The 18,904-nt window shown below is 42.1% G+C and overlaps 1 protein-coding gene across 1 annotated transcript in view; it reads right to left on the reverse strand.

Annotated features, from left to right (window-relative positions):
* DPP6 (dipeptidyl peptidase like 6) overlaps positions 1-18,904 on the reverse strand; it is a 444,437-nt gene that overhangs the window by 424,368 nt on the left and 1,165 nt on the right. The window lies entirely within an intron of this gene.

Below are 18,904 nucleotides of genomic sequence, written 5' to 3' on the forward strand. Positions count from 1 at the left end.
CCAGCCTCAGAGAATTTGGAAGCATATCTTCTGTTATATAAAGCAATAAAAAAAAAATCATGTGGTGCTGCATTTCTCTCTTAGCAGGAGGACTACTGTTTTCCATTAAGCAATGATGAACGTTTCTTCCTTTTGACTCCTCCAGGAACTGTTCTAAAACCCTAAGGATGCACTGCTTTATTAAAAGTAGGAAAATCCTCTAGTTACGTTACATCAGCTCTGAAGTTCTGCCTAAACTTAACTCAGACACGATATCCCACAGAGCAGGAAGATGACTGGGAGACAGATTTCAATTAGTCTTTCTCAGGAATAAAAACACTGAAGATACAAAAGATAAACATCTCTTGAAATGCTTCAGTAGAAATAAATTGTGTCCAGTAACAACTACAATAACATAAAATTCCAGAAGAACATGCATGAGAACAAGAAGGATCATGACAAAATAGTTGTACTTTTATGTTTTTGTGGACGTTGCTTCTTTCAGCTTAGTTGTTTTTGTTTGACTTCTGGAATTTCATCCTTGCATATCCCAGCCTAAAGATTTCGGAAATACGCTGGGAGAGGATACCGTCATTCTTTTCTACATGAGCTGATCCAGTTTGCATGGAATACTCAATTATTACGTAGGTAAGAGAACAATAACAATTCTCTACCATGGGGTCTAACACACTCTCTTGGGAAATGGGATGCCTGGGTTTAAAACTTTGCTCCTGGGAACGTTTAATTATCTCTACAAGCTGGTATGGCTTCTATAAGGCAGACCCATAAAATCCTGTGTCTCAGTGATTAGGAAAGTTTCTGAAAGATGATTTCACCCATCTGGACAGATTGCTACAACTCCCTTCTTCTCCATTTTTTAATTTAGCCTAAATTAATTTTTTTTTTTAAACTGTCCATGAAGTCAGGACAACCTTGCCAGCTTTATGAAACCTGAAATTACACCTGTTGTAATGTTCCAAACCTGTTTGGAACAAAATTACAGTTCATTTGGAAAATAGCTCATCTAAGTTTACCTAACTACCTGAGGACATACCACATCCTCTCTGTATCAGGAACTGTACGAATACCAACAGAAAGGTAAGTTTTACCAAAAGTTAAAAATGACCAAAAAATAAGTTAAAGCATGATACAAAAGACAGATAGATGCATAAAAAAGGGGAACAGATAGTGGAAATGTGTCAGAGACAGTTGATCTGATTTCCTAATGAGTCAAGTAGAAATTACCAAAATATGCCCTTTCCTATCAGAAAAGAATTGAGCATTCCCAAACTATGTATTTCCAGTGTTTTGACAGCTATGAAACTACAGAGAAAAGGATGGACCAATCACCCTGCAATAGCTGATTCTTAAAGAGGATGAGAACAAAACTATTCTATTACTCTGTTAACTCAATGGTCTGTGGTCACACTCTCCTACTTGTACTGATGAATCACTGGGGACTCCATCTGCTGTCATGTAATGTCATCTCTTGTTTTCCTGCTTGCTTTTTTAAGATGGGGCTGCTTCTGCAGACTCAGTGGTCTGAGGACATAAAAGAGACAGGGTTTGTAGAAGGAGTGTCATTAAGTCAACTGATGTAAGAGGACAGGCTTCAAATCTGAAGAGCTCATGCACTTGAAAGTTTGTCTACCCACAACACAATTAAAGATATTACTTCTCCCTACAAGTCTTGCTTTAAAACTAAGTACGGCACAATACTGGGGGCCTATATAGAACTGATATAGTCTAATGTAACCTTAACTTAGACTTGTCTTCAAGCACACAGGGATTTCCACTACAAAGGCCATTGCTTCATGAGGGAATTAGTAGGGCCTATGGTGACATGCATGGCTGAAAAGAAACAGCATGCAGTAAATGAAGCACTGAGCTAGAAAGAAAGAGGAAGGACAGTTTCATGACTAAGCAAGTGGACTGATACCCTGAAGACACAGATGATTTCCCTCTCTCCTACAACCAAATTCTGTGATGCTGGGCAAAACATTTAAGCTGAATTCTGCTAAGTGAGCACTACCGTGTTACTGACTTCACAAACGTTTACCTCTGGGACTTCTGATACTATTTGTAGAAATGCTGAGGGTTAGCATTGTCACTGAGGTCACAGAATTGTGCTTTGGACTTTGGCTGACAATGTGCACTTGCAGCCCAGAAGGCCAACTGTATTCTGGGCTGCAGCAAAAGAAGCGTGACCAGCAGGTCAAGGGAGGTGATTCTGCCCCTCTACTCTGCTCTCGTGAGAGCCCACCTTGAATACTGCGTCCAGCTCTGGGGCTCCCAACATAAGAAGGACATGGAGCAAGTCCAGAGGAGGGCCACGAAGATGATCAGAGGGCTGGAGCACCTCTCCTATGAAGACAGGCTGGGAGAGTTGGGGCTGTTCAGCCTGGAGAAGAGAAGGTTCTGGGGAGACCTTCTAGCAGCCTTTCAGTACCTGAAGGGGCCTGGAGGAGAGCTGGAGAGGGGCTTTTTATAAGGGCAGGTTGCGATAAGACGAGGGGTAATGGTTTTAAACTGAAAGAGGATAGATTTAGATTAGATATTAGGAAGAAATTCTTTCCTGTGAGGGTGGTGAGACACTGGCCCAGGTTGCCCAGAGAAGCTGTGACTGCCCCCTCCCTGGCAGTGTTCAAGCCCAGGTTGGATGGGGCTTTGAGCAACGTGGTCTAGCGGAAGGTGTCCCTGCCCGTGGCAGGGGGTTGGAACTAGATGATCTTTAAGGTCCCTTCCAACCCAGACCATTCTATGATTCTATGACTCCCATAAAAATAGTCACCACATCAACGTATTCTCGATATATTAAGAATTGTTCCTCAATTTGCTATCCATAGAATGGGAACAAACCCCTCCTCATGCTCAGCAGCTGTCCTGTGAAAACAAATTCACTAGGATTTGAGACACGTTCAAACACTGTGGCAGTAAATGCTAGAGAAGAGCCCATGAGAAAATTAAACAGCATCTGAAGAGAGTGCAGATTAAGGCCTAGGGCCACACATTAAACAACAGCGTGAAAATGAAATGTTGAAGAGCTTTTCATAAAATCACTGTGAGCATGAGAAGAAAGGTCCTGTGCAAAAAAACCCACAAGGAAATGCAATCATTTAATTAAAGACTAACATAAGGCGCACAAGGAAACTAGAGTAATGAATACAAGACAGAGCTGAATGAAGGGATTCACTGGCAACTTTAGGTCCAGCACTGCTTGTATTTTTTGAGTTCCTGACATGGTGATGATTTCTCTGATCTATGTTGTAATACCATGCAGAAGTATCTAAAGGAGCCCTGAACAACCTCTATTAGTGACTGAAAGTTTACAGTTGTGTGAGTAATCAGTAGATAAATTAGTTCTGACTAATATGAATGAGCAGCAGCTGAAAGCTGGCACTGCATCAGCACAACACAGTGCTTGCGGTACCCTCAGGTCTTCCACAAGAACACCACACTGGGCCATGCACATATAGCCTTGGCGCACAGGAAGCTCATCCCCTGGGCAGACACGGCCCTGGGGAAGCACTGATTTAGATCAACTGCATGTTTGGTGGCATGTGAAATTCCAGCTCAAATAACCATGAAAATCCTGAGTCTTCAACATATATTAGCATTTTCAAGCAGTGTAAGCTGTACCGCTTGATCTTTGCTGTCTTGAGAAGTAGAAAAAAAGGCAGGAGCTTTAGTGCTTCACAGTTCGGATGTTCTGTTGGGTGAATCATTTCTATTGCAATGCCTTTTAGCCCAGGGCTTAGAAAAACCATCAAGAATAGAAAGCACAAGTAAGATTATAGGATATAAGAAGAATGCTTCATCTTAACGGCAGTGTAGAAACAATATCAGATGGCTTTTATTGCATAACCAAAATCTTGTGGAAAATCTGCCCAATACCTCACATGGATTTAAAAGCTCCTGAAAAATTAAATGGCATACAGGAACAGAAGCCAGCCCTCTAACTCCTCTAACAGTCACATGCTACAGCCATGGTGCCTGCTGACTTACTGCTCACGTGCAGCATGCTTTCCCGCTGCTGCTGGGATGAGATAACTGGAGATTACTTTGGCAATCCCACCACATCAACATATCCACTGTCCTGTGCACCCAAACCACTTCTTCATACTTGTAAGAAGCTGTCATCTGCATCCCCTGCCTCTAACTGCACGGACATAGCATCACCACTTCTGCCTCAGCACCCATTTCAGAAAGCACCACTTCTGCTGTTCCTCTCCTGCATGGTCCAAAAAAGGAGAGGGCCGTTCTCCTCTGCCAGTGTTGGAATAATTGGTAAGAAATTTGCTGCCTTAGAGTAGCTTTGTACCATTCAATATCTTCACACATACACCTCCCATCGCTTTATTTGAAGAAGTGGCTGCATTAGTTGTAAACAAATCTGTGCCATAGGTCAAATTTTCAAAAGTGCTCAGGGCCAGATGCAACAAGGACACAGCTGCTTACAAGTCAGGCATTGCCATTCCCACATCGTCAACAGTTTGAGCCCACTGTGAGCTTGAAAAATCAGCATTAGTGGTATTGAGGGGAAGAAGTTAACAGGAATTGCCTGGCACATGTGGTACTCCTTCTTGGGCATTTTTTACACTCACCATTTGCTGAGGAGCAGAGCCCTACATCTCAGACCTCTTCCCACCACCACACAGCCATGCTCGCTTTCCCTTAGTTTCCTTTCCAACTCACCTGTCTTGCCTGTGTTCAGAAAGCACCAGAGAGAGGAGAGCCCTTCCAAATCTGCAGCAACAGCCAAGAGCTCACCCTGAGAGATGGGGTTTTGAATAAGGCTGAACCAAACCCAGACTTCTTAGTAGATGAATGCCACAGCTGCTAAAGTTTCTCCTTCTCCAGGCAGAGTTTCTAAAATAATTCATGTTTTATAATGGATTCAAACCTTCCAATGCATGTTAAACTCACTCTGAACCCACATAATACAATGAGCCACTGAAGGTGGAACCTGATGCGTTCCGAGGTGAAGTGAACTCTTGCTCTGCCTTCTTCTGCTTCATAGAGAGACTTTGATGGACTTGGATACTTACAGCTAAGCAATTCTGTCACACAAACAGCACTGCTCTTGTTGCCTAGGGATCATTTATATTAAAAAAAGGGAAATATCCAGTAAATTTGTTCAAACTCTGAGCTAGTTTTCTGGATCATTTAGATGTATTGAGCTACCAAATTCTCTTTAGATACCCAAATCTGCAGTTCACATAATCTGGAGAGAATTTGCATTCAGACTGCATTACAGAGGTCCTATAACACAAAACAAACTGTCTGATATTCTTCCAGTATCTTCTCAGCCATAGGCTTTCCTTTGCAATCTCTTTGTTACTGAGATAGGTGAAGGTACTGTCTGTAAAGGACTCTGGGACTCTGTGTAGAAAAGCTAGAGCAAAGTACTTTAGCGAAACAAAAAAAAAAACAATTCCACAACAATAAGGGAAAAACAACTGCTCTGAATTAGATTTACCCACACAGACCATTTGCAACTTACATGCCTATAGATGCTGCTGCCCTTGTAGTGACAGACCTCTTAACATCTTGCCTCTGGAAATGGAAAAGTGTTTGGCCAAAGGGAAGGTAGCTAGAAAACCTTAGAGAAATATCATATACGTGGTACACCTGACACAATTTCTTTAAAATGCAGCAATCCAGGGACTCTGGAATAAACCTGACCAAACAAAAACCTTAAAAATATGTGCGAAGGATGGATTCAGCCCTGTATAACCCATTTTACTACAGAATTTTTTATAAACACAGAGTGTAATAACCTTTAGCCCTTCAAGAGATTCTTCTAAAAGATGTTTCACCTGCGTAATTAAAACTGAAGTTCCTGTTACCCAGATCGAGGCAGAGACCCCTTCACTGGCTGCATGTAAAATTTCAATAGATTTAGTTTTAAAAGGAGACCTTAGGTTTTCTCTGCTTCCAAGGGCAGGTATATAATCCCATAAAAATACAGTTACTGAGATCCATCTTAAAGCTAGATATGACTTTTATCTTTGCCCACACTTACTGGAAGACTCTTCCAATACTTCAATGCTCAAGATCTTAGAAATCTTATCATTTCCAGCCTAAACCAATTCATGGCCAGATTACAGCCATCTGTTCATCTTCCACCAATATCCCTCATCTTAAAAAACTTTACTCTCCCCCGAGAAGGGCTCATTGACCTGAATAAATGAGAAGCAGTTATTACTGAAGCTGATCAAGAAAAATGCAGGGAATGCCTGGGACTGACAATGAAACTTTCTTCTAGATAGATGTCCCGAGGATGGACAGATTCTAGATTTCCACCATTACCAGCAAAGGGGAGAGGTCAAGTCATACAAAATTCTAATCTCCTGCTTTGATAAGAACACCGATTAAGTATAAAAAGCCTCTTTGCCTCTTAGCAAGCATACAAATTCACATTTGGGAACTCTGGATATTACATCACTGTCAGGTAAAGAACAGATTTTACTGCTGGACCTTCCTGGAGTGCTCTGAGCTCCAGGCGAAGAAAAGAGAAGTAAGCACTAACTACAACAGATATTTATTCTAAGTTTTCATCAGTAAGTTTAGCAATGTCAATAGACAAACTCTCAAATAACCCACTTGACTAAAAGCAGCCACCAGATTTCTTCACCTAGTCTTAGAAATGTGGGGTATCCAAACTGATGTTAAGAGGCTCAGTTTCCAGAAATCTGGTTTCCCATTCACCCCTTAACGAGCCTCTGCCTAGTACACATGAAAACAAATGGAACAGAAAAATAAAATAGAAGTAGTTGCATTGTCTGGTCTGTTTGAAAAGTCACAGACAGCCAGTATGAAAGTGGGGAGAGGGAGAAAGGAAAGGCAGTTCTTAACACCCAGCATGCATTTTGCAATGAGTCAGTCAATCCTTCTTCTTCTGTTTGTAGAAATGCCTTGAACAGAACAGAACGGTCCTGAAATGGTTCATCAGTCACAAACATTTGATGAAGTGGATTTGGTTTTTGGTTTATGTTACAGCATACTGGAGGAGATGAGTTCTCTAGATGAGATACAGGCAGCACACATAAAACCAATCTACTTACTGCTGCTTTCCAGTGCTGTCCAAGGCACTTGGTTAAAGAAAAACACAGGAGTGTTCTGCTGCCAAAATCAGCCACACAGATATCACTTATCACTGCTAGAGACATTGATCCTTGTACAAATCATCTACATGGAATTGTGGCAAATCAGAAAAACTTCTGTCACACACATGAGCCATCATTCTTTAAGTTACTTTAAGCATAAAGCTTTGCATTTTATTAGTCTTCCTCTCAATTAGTATCTATCTCAGCAACCTGCCATTCAAACAGTGCTCACCAAACCTTTCAAAAGGCACCTGAAGCCTGCTGATTGAGTTGTCTCACAGAAGCCTTGCTAATAATATACATTTGGAGTGATTTTAATAATTTTATGAAGTTAGGAAATTATCATCTATTGAACCCCAGTGGACCACTGAGAAATTTTATGGCTCATCACCAATCGAGATCAGGTGAAAGGAATGCAGAACAGTGCTTTCAAATTAAATTACTGTTTTTCAGGTTGGACTGGCACAATCTGTCTTTAGCAAAAGAGGAGCCTTTTGTGGCACTTTTAGAGCAAATTCAATCCTCTGATTCACACTGCTGCTCGCTACATTTTATACCAAATTGCACAGTTTAAAAGCTGACTATGGCATTCTCACATATCTTTCCAGCCCAATAGCCTTGTGCTATCTGCCAAAACCCCACTTCCAGAAGAGCTTCACCCTAGCACAGACAGGAAAAAACAGTGAAGGAACATGGTTCTAATTTGAGTGATTTCACAGGCAGATTTACAGAGTGGGATTAAACTGGCTTTAACCTTGCTCTTAACCTTCACCTTCTCTCTCTAGTGCCATGAGGTACTTCTCTCTAGCTTGTCCAGAGAGGAGAGAGCACCTACAGAGCTGTGCAGTTGCTATGAGCATCCTTGTATCTGTGAGAGAAAGACAGTATTCCCTCATGACCCAACATGAGAGAAGACAGCTGATTTCCTCTCTTCTCCCTCTCTAATATGAAGCTTGCTCAATGCCTGGAGAAGAACAGCTTATTGAGGAGCATATAATTTGCTATTGACTGAACTGTAAAAACAAAACAAAAAAAAACAACCACAAAAGTTTACACATGCTCTGAATTTGCATCCTGGGAATGTGCTAAGTGACCTTCCCTGAACATTCACAGGAAGAAAATTTCAACCCACCCAGAGCTTAAATGCTCACAGACAGTGAATGTTTCAGTGAAGTTTCCATAAGTTTTCTTACCAGAAACCTGATCCAAGCCCATGCCACGATCTCCATTCTTGCAAACCCACATTGATAGACCTGAACAAGAGTGTCCCAGAATGACTGAATGCGGGAAGAAAGGGGTAGAGAAAACGTGCTCTTCCGTTACAGATCTCCTAGCTGAGCAGCCATGAATAATGGTGAAGGGTCAGGAAAGACGAAGACTCAGCCTGAAAAGCCACATAACTGCAATCATGTCACACAATGTAGGAATGCAGACTGCACTGGATAGCGATAGCATGCAAAACTCCCAGCTCCCATCTGTAAGTGAAGGCCTGAGGATATAAGGAGATTCTCCTTGAGATCTCTCCAAACACATGTATCAAACACATGTGTTTGTACAACCCTGTAGCACAAACACTGTTAATCTAGGCCAAAGTTACACCAAAAAGGGATATATTACAATGTTTTGTAAGTGCCAAAATATACCTTGAATTTGTTATCTGCAATGCAAACATTTCATAAGGATAATAAGGTTTTTTCCTGAGATTGCAGCTGTAACACTACATAATTGGTCACTAATTAAGTATTTATAGAATATCTTCTTAAGGACAAATAATTACAGAAGAGGAGAGGATGAGAACTATACACAACCAGATTTTCTGTCAGGTGTTTTTGAAGATTTTAAATACTTGGTGCATTCTATAAAGAAAAAACCTTTGTAAAAGTTATCATAGAATCAAAATATGGGAGAAATGGCTTCCAACCTTTCCCCTCTGGGGACATCAGAACACTTCAACAGAGGTGGGATAAGGGTGGGAAAGACATGTCAGGAAAAAATATGAGACAAAAAGTCCTCTTCTCCCAGATTAGGGAGAACCTGCCCTCCTGCCCAGAGCTAGTTCCCAAATTAGGCTAAGTAAGAGGAAGGGGCAAATGTGGAATATTCTGTCTCAGTCACAAGAAATATTTTTGCCCTATAGCAAAAAATATTTTAGAAGCAAAATTCCTTGGCTTCCAGTATCAGAGCTGGCATGCAGTTCTGTGCATCACGGCTTTCCTCTTTCTTCTTTCCCTCCATTGTCTGTTTTTTCCTCTTGCTGTTTTCTCTTACTTTCAGAGCCTGCCTCATTCTTTTCCCCAGTGGCAAATTAGACTGAGGACACTGCTTGAAAATTCACATCCAGCCTCTTAATCAGTGCATCACGGCTGTATCTCCTTTTGGGCAAAGAAGTTGTCTCAGAAAGATTTTAACACACTAAAGCAGCCAGAATAGCCCAGACATCACACACACAAGACACAGAGTCTTTGAAAACAAGAGAAAAAGAAACCTTAGAGACAGCAAGCACAAATGACTCCATTCTCCCCATCTTCCTTTCCACATTTGCTCCCTTTTATTTCCTCAGTGGCCTTTCCCACCTTCCCAAGTACATGACTTTTAACCCAGACAACCCTTCCATCTATCAAGAGCCTGACATGCATATTTATACTCCCCCAGAACTAACCTTGTCACTTTACCACATTAGCTCACGTTTCCATCTTTGACGACTTGTGGCATGTTTTCCCTCAACCAACAACCACTTTCTTTTATACGACACATAGCACTTCAGCAGCCAAAGCACAATAGTCTGATAACTGCTCATCCAGCATCATGTATCTTCTTATTATCTGCTACATTATCCTTACCTAATTGCATGCACTTTGGCTTAATCTGACATTTTCAAAACTACAGATGCTTATTAGCTTTTCTTAGCTAAAAGAAAAATGTGCATTATAGTGATTATCAGCTCCTGGCACTGCCTGTGAAACATTGTAATGAGAGAGACCTTTAGCCCACCATAAACAAGCACAATCAGGTCTGTTTTGGTTATTAGCAATGCTCCCACAAATGTTGCCACTATCAGAATTAATGACCACACTACTAATTATTAATAATCTCATGTTTTTATGGGTTCTTTTTAGCCCAAAGCTTTAGGCCAAAAGCAGAAATGATTTAATTCATCAGCGATTTCACAAATGTCAATCAGCGAAGCCACAAATGAAGTCATGGCTTTGATTCCTTTATGGTTTCCAACAGATGCAGATCCTGCCCCACACAGACAAATAACTAGCTGAAGGTCATGCAGCAGGTCAGTGGCAGACCCAGGAACAGCAAGACCTCCCTAATAGTCATTCCAATGCTCTACCACAGATCCATGTCACCTCAAACAGAAGGTATAAAAATGTGCCTAGAAATCACTGAGAACTATCCACTCCTTGAAGAAGCCTCTTCCAAGCAAGCAGAACTCAAACACAGAGTGTACAAACAAGGCAAGTACAATAGATCAGGTTACTGTGATCCTAAACCTTGGCTACATCAGTCTTTATTAATTACTCTTGTTTGCAATGAAACACTGCATGTGTTTTGACAAGTGGTGTTTGTGCTGCAGTTCACAATAGAATGAAGCAGCTGCTTCAACATCACCCACTTTATTAGAGACACCATTGTGAAGCACTTTAACACCTTTAGTGTTTTCTCCAGGTGCCTCCTCTCGTATCTGGGATTAAAAACACCCAAATTTAAAAAAAAAAAAAAAAAGGTTAATATAGAACAGACAGAGGAACTGTATCAATAAAGTGCTTACATTCAGTATGCCTAGCAGGAAGACTAGGAAAAGGGGCAATCTTTGGTTCACTATAAACCATTTATGTCTCTATGGTAACATCACTGTTGATTTCTGCAACTTTCCTATCAACAAAGTGATAGATGTTTGGTCTTTTAAATATTACCTTTATTTTCTGGCACCTAAAGGAAACAGGAAAAACAAAAGCAAAACCAAACCATATTTAATATAGATTATCCAGAAACATGAAGAGGGATTTAGCAATAAATGACAAACAAATAAAGACAGGATTCTACAGTCACATGAAACATAATCCCGTGCGCAATCTGTACAAATCTGAAAGCTGTGTATGCAATAAACTTATCTTGGGACAATCAGTCTCTTATGCAAGAGGTCAAGCACTATTTAAAACAGATCCCAACATCCTCTTTCCTCTCTGCTCAAAGCTCCTTGTGTTCCTCTGGAATACGAGATAACCCAACAGGGGAGCGGGGGAGACAGGCAGCAGCTGAAACTTGCATTTTGCAATGCCAGAGGGCATGTCACTGTGAAGTGGCTGGAGAGGAGCCATCTGAGGTTTTTGCTGGGAGATCCATCTTTAGGCGCCAGGGCAGAGAGAGATAAGGTTGCCAGCAGCCACCTGTTACATAGGGAGGAAGAACTGACTCATGGCTTCCCGGCAGTGCAAACAAAACTGAGTTTTTCTCCCATGAGGTAGGGTTTGGGAAATGGAAAGAGGAAGAGCTGAGCTATGCTTGCAGCCTCTATTGCTCTTAAGGTACTAGGAGGTCTTGGGAGCAAATGGGAAGAGCCATCCATGCCAGAGCCACCTCCAATCCACCCTACCTGCCAGCAGCAGCAGCAGCTGCCAACAGATTGCTTTTCTATGACCCTGGCACAAGCATAAATGTCTGTTTTGCTACTGCCAGCAGTTCATACTTTTTCTTTTGCCAAAGGCTGGCCTTACAAATACAAGTCTTTTTTAGTCCACCTTAGTAAGAGGCACTGCAGGACACTTGAGGTCAGTCACAAACACAAACTCTACATGACTGGGCTCTGCAAACCCTTGAGAAGGGAAAACAGGCAGTAACAAGCCTCCTGCTGCTGCCCAGATGCTGGACATTATTCTCCCTCTGCCTCTGCCAAAATGGGAGGAAAGCAGCAGGCACAGGGATCCTGTGTAAACCTGCTGCTGGCTCTGCTCACCAAGTTGTCTTCAGATCTACAGCTTGGAGACTGCAGTAGCATCCATAATTGCTTAGTCTCCATGGGTTTCATTTCTCCTCTGACCAAAATACCACAGCTACTTTCTTTTACAGAGAGTTGGAGATCATTTTAATGGAAAATAAGGAACACATACATACTTTTGTTATAAACACTTTAAAATTAATGACTGTGGTAGCTGAGGCTACCAGGCATTTCCCACTGTAGCTTTTCCATTTCATGTAGCTCTGCACGTCCAAGATAGCAAGCCTGAGGAGAAATTTGCATTTGCTTTTGAGGTCTGCCTAAAGTGAAATCTACTTGAAATGCTGGAACAGATACTATTGACAAATACAAAAGTGAAAAAGAAAAAAAAAAAAAACCACAAACCAGCCCCCTGAATTATTATATAACGAAAGTATTAGGATACTTCTATCCTTTCTTTTAGATGCTTTAAATCTCCTTTCTCTCAAAGCAAGCTCCAAACCCTTGAACAACTCGAGGAAAACATCAGACGTTTGAAACGCCATATGAAAACTGTAACTAATGAGTTCTAGATACAGCAAAGACTTAAATGCCGGACTTCACAATTAGTTTTACACCAGTAAGAATATCCCTGGTGATAACTGGAATAATTTTTAGTCTTAAAGACCCTGCAGCCCAGGACCAGAAATTTCAATAACTCACAGGGCTGAGCCACAGCAAACTGTCACTGCCGTAGAGCTGAGACGCCCTGTCTATAAGAAAATGTGTCAACTCAGCCTCCGATTTTCCACCTGAAAAGTGAAGATAATAATGTTAAATGAAGTTCTAAACGCACAGAGACAGCAACTGGTGGAAGAATCTATGTAATAGCAGAACTCTACTAACAAGTACCTTGTTTAGAGAAAAATAATTTATAGTACACAAATGATAAGCAATTAAAAATATGCTCAATGGAAATTTAGTAAGATTTCATCAGCAGAGATTCACAACATTGGCCTTTTTCACATTACTTCACACACTCTATTAGCTTTGCTTAAATTTACTGCTTGCAATGTGCATGAGTATCAGACCCCTCTCTTCCTGGCTCCACATTACAAGTTCCCTGAGGCTTAAAAACTGCATTGATCTTTCCTGTATTCTTTGGTAAGACTTTCAAGTGCTATTTTAACAGAACAAAGTATGAAAAATCTCTAAATTAAAGTGCTTAAAAGCTGAGAAATAACTAATACTCCGGTTGAATTTGGGAAATGGAAGGTTCCCAAACACTCTACATGTGGAAACGTTGTAAAGGACTTGTGTTTCCACTACACAAAAACCACAGCCCATTCACCCTTCAAAACACTTTACTGGATTGTACCACTACACTGCTCTCTTCCCTTCTACACTGCTCCACGCTGCAAAACGTACATGTGCCCAATGCTCATGTCTTACTCTCATTTTTAGTTACATATCAGCAGTAAAGACTATGGCACAGTAGATCTCTTCATATAGACTAGTGCACAAACTCAAAATACGTTTTAACTCAGTTAACTCACTCACATTGAATCTCATCATTACCAAACATCTGCAATTTAATGAATATAGATAACATTTTCAAAGGCGCTAAGTGAGTAAGAACCTCATCCAAAATGAGTATATATGCACCTAACTAGGAAATAGATTCCAATACATATTTTTGGATTTGACCATAAATGTCTTTTCAAAAAAAAACCCTGAATTTACAAACCTAAATTATCTGGGTGTACTTTTGAAAATTCATACTGTATCACAACCCAGTATGAGTGCAAGAGCCTTTTGGGGAAAGACTGGGGTTTTGTTTTCCTTTGGGAGAAAAGAGAAAAACATTCCCTTAGAAGAAAGATTCATTTCTCCCCTCCTTCCCCCATTCTTGAATTGGGACCGTTTAAAACTGTTGTTGAATCATTTTTTGGTGAGTTTTGAAAGCAAATATTTCTCCCTGATGGTGAAAAAGAGAGTTTCCAAACTGTCATCTAGTCAATCACACCTAGAGAAAGCAACAAGGAATTGAAAACAACCCTCACGTGTAGGTATGAGTATGTAAACAAATGGTTGGCTGGTGCTTTACTATAAAAGCCATGAAATGCCAAGCGCTCTATAGGAACAGTGTAATCAAGACACGCTGCCACCCCTTGGTCACAGAATGAAAATGCAGGTACATCACGGCAACGTGTGGGGAATCGTCCAACATATCAGGCAAAAATCCCAGTAAAATCAACTTGCAGTTAATCAGCTCTAATGGAAGATTTTGCTGGACCATCAGAAGCATAAATATATTAGCCCAAATTAATGTAGAGGTTTTTATTTCAAGGGACAAAATCTTCTGACTCACAAAGAGCATTTTCAAAGCTGTGACGGACACCCTATGAACCGTCTTCTTTCTGGCCTTTTCTGAAACAAAAATATACAGAGGAATGGAGAGCAGCACATATTCATAGATTGTTTTTTCCGCACCTCCAAAAAGTGAGCTTACAGGATGTCAGTAAGGCCTCTTTCCTTTGAAAGAACTAGTCCAGCCCTCTACATCATAATGGCTGTAGATAACTAAGTTCAGCATCCAAGAACTCACCAAGAAGAGGCAGAAGAAGAGACTCTTAGAGACTTACACAGTAGTTTCTGTCAATAAGCACAGCAGTTCAGATCTGTAGACAGACTTCTGGTTACAACTCAAATCACTATATCTTACAATAATGTTATGAATCCTGCACTCCTACAAACCCTTCTATAAAATCAAATCACTCATCTCTTTGGGAGAAGACCACACCACTTCTGAAGTGCCTGTTGTCTGCAGCTCAGGCCTCAACCTTCCTGAAACACTGTCCTTGACACACATTTCTACATACCTCTTCCCATTAGACAAAATGAACTAAAAATTAATACTTTCAATTACACGCAACAGCAAGTCTGACATACCAAATTACAATTTTTTTACACTAATGGATTTGATTCTCACTTTCTCAGACTCACTCTATTATCAAATGATATTTGATTTACTTAATCCTTAATTTATTCAAGCAGGAAACACAGTTTTACTGAAGAATTTAAAAATTATTGCTATTTATATCTGAATGAAAAACTTCTCAAAATGTAAATTAATCTGAATAATCAATTGCAAAACCAGTAAAGTATAATATATGGCCAAGTGTAGTTTTAAGCAAATGAAAAAAAGAAAGAAACATTCAGAATTCAGTTATGGAAAGACTATTGACAGCAAAGAAAGCTTTATACTTTGAGTCTGTCTGGTTTTATATGGTTGTTTCCCACTAAAGCCAACAGGAGTTTTGGCTAAGTAATGAACCTGTAAGAGTGCAGCATATGGCTCTTTATACAGAAAAGTTTTCTGATGTTTCAGTGGAGGGTTCAATATTTTTAATGCATAACTTATCAGAGAAAACTTAATTTAAAAAGGACTTCTGTGATCATCACTTCATAGTCAGTGCCTTATAAAATAAATCAATATTCTGTGTTACAGAAAAGTGCTGAATTTCTTAGGCACCTGATTAATGCATTGTTATCATCCCAGTAATTAAAAGGAGCGGGGTTATACACAATAAGTATGATACATCTTACTCAGCACCTCCTGGCAGTTGCCTGCAAAAATTAAACTCATTAATCACTGTGATGCCAAAGAAGAAAAAGCTTGTATAAAAAGAAAAAGCTCTATTTTATGGGAAAAAACATCTCAAGTCAACATCTAGGAGAAAATCCCTTCCACAACACAATATAGAAAGGATTTATTATTAACACAATCAATCTAAAAAAGGAGAATTATGTCACCAAAATTCTTCATAATCTGCTATACCACCACACTAGATTTTACTAAGAGTCTTCACAGATATTTCCTCATATCTAAATGAATGTAGTGAAAAGGTAATCCTATAACAAAGCAAAAATGTCATCAGAATTTTGTTTACAGCTGTTGCAATAATTAATTTCAGTATCAATATTGCCACACAGAGCCAACTAGGAAGTGGTTTTCTGGAGTCATTTATACAAGACCTAGTTTCCTCATTAATCCTCCTATAAATAACACAATTGTCTCAACAGGCTAATAATTAACAGGAAAAATTTGCAGTATTTAACCCAGGTTTTGTTCACAAGTTAGGTCTACTATATATATATTTTCTCATATACCTACCATGACTTGAAACATTGTAAAAACTTGTTAAAATACTAAAGCATATTATGACTTCTGTTTTGCTATACTTTCATATTACAAAAACAATCTTCTTAAATCTGTCTCAATGGTGGCTGTAAAGTGAAGTGAGCAGTTGTCATACTAAATCTCGTTTGTCTTTGTTTTAAATTTTATTACAAAGTTACTGCTTTCTCTTTAGCTTCATATAGGTTTCATCTAGTATTTTTCCATCAGTAATACTTCCAGTGGACAAAATGCTTACTAACAATACTGTGACCTTCAAAGGCAAGATCCTGTCTTTCCCTCTGTTTTGTACTGCATTGAGGTCTGTACTGGTGCTTAAAGATATAGTACTGAATGCAAGACACATATTTCAATATGGAAAGTCAACATCAGTAACCTATCAAAAAATCTCAGCTCTCTCCTGATTATTAAGCACATGACAAAGTTAGGAACAGAACAGTCTCGTTCTCAGGTTTGTTTTGATATTTCCAAGTGTGGCCTGGCAACAAAACTTTGTTTCCATATTTTTAAGCTCCAGCTTCTCCTACTAGACTGATGTTGGACGATGAAAAAAATACGAGTGTCCTACTATAGTATTTGGGTAAAACAAAAATCAGAAATCTAATCACCTTAGAAAGGGGCTTCCAATGCTGTCTCACTAAGCCCTTCCCCATGATAAGCAACAGCACATGCTCCTGGCACCCTGCACAAACAGACCGCCCTCCTTGCCCTTCTCTCATAGTCCTTGCCTGCTGCCTGCCTCATTTTTCCCTTTGCCTCGGGGATTTCACACCGGAGCTGCATTTGCTCGTCCTGAACGAGCCTGACTGCTGCCGCTGGGAGCGGGAGAGAAATCTCGCCAGCGCCAAGGGCAAGAGGCCGCCGCCAGCTCGCCTCGGCGCCTGTCCCGGTCCCGGGCGGGTTCAGCACCGCAGACAGCTCCCCCGCCCCAGTGCCGGCGGGGTTCAGCACCGCAAACAGCTCCCTCTGCCCCGGGGCTGGCGGGGTTCAGCACCGCAGACAGCTCCCCCTGCCCCGGGACTGGCGGCGTTCAGCACCGCAGACAGCTCCCCCTGCCCCGGGACTGGCGGCGTTCAGCACCGCAGACAGCTCCCCCTGCTCTGGGACTGGCGGCGTTCAGCACCGCAGACAGCTCCCCCTGTCCCGGGACTGGCGGGGTTCAGCACCGCAGACAGCTCCCCCTGCCCCGGGACTGGCGGCGTTCAGCACCGCAGACAGCTCCCCCTGCCCCGGGACTGGCGGCGTTCAGCACCGCAGACAGCTCCCTCTGCCCCGGGACTGGCGGCGTTCAGCACCGCAGACAGCTCCCCCTGCCCCGGGACTGGCGGCGTTCAGCACCGCAGACAGCTCCCCCTGCCCCGGGACTGGCGGGGTTCAGCACCGCAGACAGCTCCCCCTGCCCCGGGACTGGCGGGGTTCAGCACCGCAGACAGCTCCCCCTGCCCCGGGACCGGCAGCGTCAGCACGGCGGGCAGCTCCGCCAGTCCCGCTCCCCCCACCTTGGCCCGTGCCTGCCCTCTGCCTCCTCTCCCCCCGCGGGCAGGCCCCCTTCTTCCTGCAACACACGTTTTAAAGGCCATTTCCACTGGCTTCGTCATCCTTCCGACCTGAACGACCCTCCCCCGGGACTGCCAGCCCAGCCTGCCCACTCTCTGCTGGACGGGAGCACCTTTGAACTGCCCAACGCAGGCCACTGAACTTTCTCAGACACGTTGCTCCCTTTAAAAATAATTTACACAACGTGCCCACACGTGCGTTTAGAAGACACCCCAAATCCATGTTTCTGGCCATGCTTTTTGCACTTCATTGTGGGGTCCCCTAGGCAGGCACCTTTCCTTCCACAGATGGTACCACACAATGTCCTCCACTCACACACAAACCCTGAGGGAATAAAGAAAAAAAAAAAAAGGAAAAAAAAAGAAAAAAAACCCACAGAGCTCTCTTTTTAGTAATTTAATATTATTCTTATTAATATTATTTTGGAGCCTGTCAGCACAAATCACTCGCACACACTGAACTGCATCCTTTGCTTCCCAGCTCAGCGCTTCTGGTGATCAGAGAAGCAGCTCCAGACATCTGCTGTCTCCAAATCCAGGAAAGCGAAATTAAAACAGTTAAATAATGAGGAAAATATGCCTGAGCCCAGCTCTGGCGGCGGCACTCTGCTGCCTCGCAGCGACACCTAGAGCCCAGCATGCCGCCGGGAAGCGCCCCGTGTCCCCAGCCACACCGAGGAGGGTCATGGGTGGGTGCCGGCACCCGGGCACGGGCACGGGTCCCCTCCCACAGCTGGCCGAGGCCAAGGAGCAGCAGTGCCAAGATCATTACCAGTCAGCGGGTCACAGAGAGAGTTAATTCATGGTCCTGTCACTGATGGTCCCTGGGGGCCATCAGCATGGCAGCCACCTCGGGGAGCTTTAGACCGATTTGCCTCGTCCCTAGCAAAAGTGCTCTTGCTCTACCAACTGTGAAAGTCTTTATGAAGGAACGGGAAAAGGGACGGGGAATTACAGGACAACCTGAGGAAGTTTTCCTGCAAAGACAACTCTCTCCTCCAAGTGAGGCAGACCTGCTGTCTCAGCTTGAAGTGGTGCCTTTCCTGGGAAGGCTCCCAGAGCCAGCGCTGAACCCTGCCGCAAAGATAACCCATCCCACCCGGGCAAGAAGTATTTTTGACCGACACAAACATTA

This window comes from Nyctibius grandis, chromosome 7, assembly GCF_013368605.1.
Source record: "Nyctibius grandis isolate bNycGra1 chromosome 7, bNycGra1.pri, whole genome shotgun sequence".
NCBI lineage: Eukaryota > Metazoa > Chordata > Aves > Nyctibiiformes > Nyctibiidae > Nyctibius > Nyctibius grandis.